The sequence below is a fragment of the Ascaphus truei genome, chromosome 5, assembly GCF_040206685.1.
Source record: "Ascaphus truei isolate aAscTru1 chromosome 5, aAscTru1.hap1, whole genome shotgun sequence".
NCBI classification, from domain to species: Eukaryota; Metazoa; Chordata; class Amphibia; order Anura; family Ascaphidae; genus Ascaphus; species Ascaphus truei.
The window spans coordinates 188764363-188765724 of record NC_134487.1 but is presented as its reverse complement, the minus strand read 5'-3'; the positions used below and the strand labels follow the sequence as shown (position 1 = coordinate 188765724).

Genomic DNA, 1362 nt, shown 5'->3' with positions numbered 1-1362 from the left:
CACTTGCTGTGCGCGCGGCAGTTATAGTTGGCTGTGATTAGTCAGCCTTCTGCTACTGCCGCTGAAATGTATGTTTATTTGTGTGTATGTACAATGTTAATAAATAATTTATTTACCAACGTATTTAAAACACACACACACACATACAGTCGCTCACAGCATACACACAAAAAGTGTGCGGCACGTGCACGCGTGTTCGCACAGGCACGCGCACGGCCGCACACAGTATAATACGGGCCTTAGACAGGTCTGCAACCCTACTTTTCACCATTATCACCCAGCATACAGTGCTTCCACTGCAGCAAGAGATTCTGGGAAATGGCATGCAAATGAGCACACTGTGTCACCTTTTGCCTGAAATCCATTTTTACATGGAACCCTTATAAACTAATGCTCGCTGTTCACAAAGCTTTTAAGCACAGCATGGGATTAGATGCAAAGCCAGTGAAACCACCCACAGAGAGCTTCTTGTTTTGAAAATGCTTTTATTATGCACAAGTTCATAACAATACATGAATAATTTCCCAAAAGTAAAAAAACCTAACGTGAACTATACTATACATCTTGTGCATAAAGCATACATATCTCTTGCATTTACTTCAATACCTGTCATACATACATATTTCTCAAACTTTATATTGCACAGAAAAAACTTTTGGGGTTGACTCTATGATGTCCTTTGTCCTGATCATCTTGGACTTCGGCCAGTGAACTATGGGAATATGCCCAAATCCAAAATGGCCACCTGTGCCTTCAGATAATCACGGTACATCACTTTCAACTCTATCCCTTTCTTTCACCCTTAAATTGAGCTGTGATTGGTGGATATCTGTGAATATATTAACATATATAATATGATAACTCATTCGTATATTTAGTGTCAATTATTGTCTTCCAGAGTAGAAAGACACATCGCAGAGCTGCGTTTATAATGTAAATCACTTTAACTGATAGTGCTGGCTTCAGAATCCATTTACCTGTTATTCACCCTGAGCTGTCTCGGGGATGTTTTCGGTCGGGTTCCCGCAGCGCCATCACCAATTTGATCCTTCTGGTTCTAGAAAATGATGAGTGGGTGTTCACGCGCTTGTGTGAAATGTGCAATCCTATCTGTTACGACTTGGCACATTACCCTTCTGATTTCAGTCCAGTTGGAAAGCAATAGGACAGCCTTGTCTGTGGCTCTGCTTATGTTGGTGGAGATGCTCTTTCTGTTGTGTGTTCTGGAAAATAGTAAATGCAGAAATCTTCACCACTATGCTGGCTGGTCGGATGAAGATGTGTGTGTGTATATATATATATATATAGCAACTGTAAATATTACTGTATGTTCATTTGCATGTCTTAGGCTAAGTCCCCGTT

At 40.7% G+C, this 1362-nt stretch overlaps 1 non-coding gene across 1 annotated transcript; it reads left to right on the top strand.

Moving 5' to 3' along the window:
- The first annotated feature begins 1045 nt into the window (after nt 1–1045).
- On the top strand, nt 1046–1142 carry LOC142496363 (small nucleolar RNA U13). Its single transcript, XR_012801962.1, has one exon. It is a non-coding gene; the product is annotated as a small nucleolar RNA U13 (small nucleolar RNA).
- Nucleotides 1143–1362: the final 220 nt, after the last annotated feature.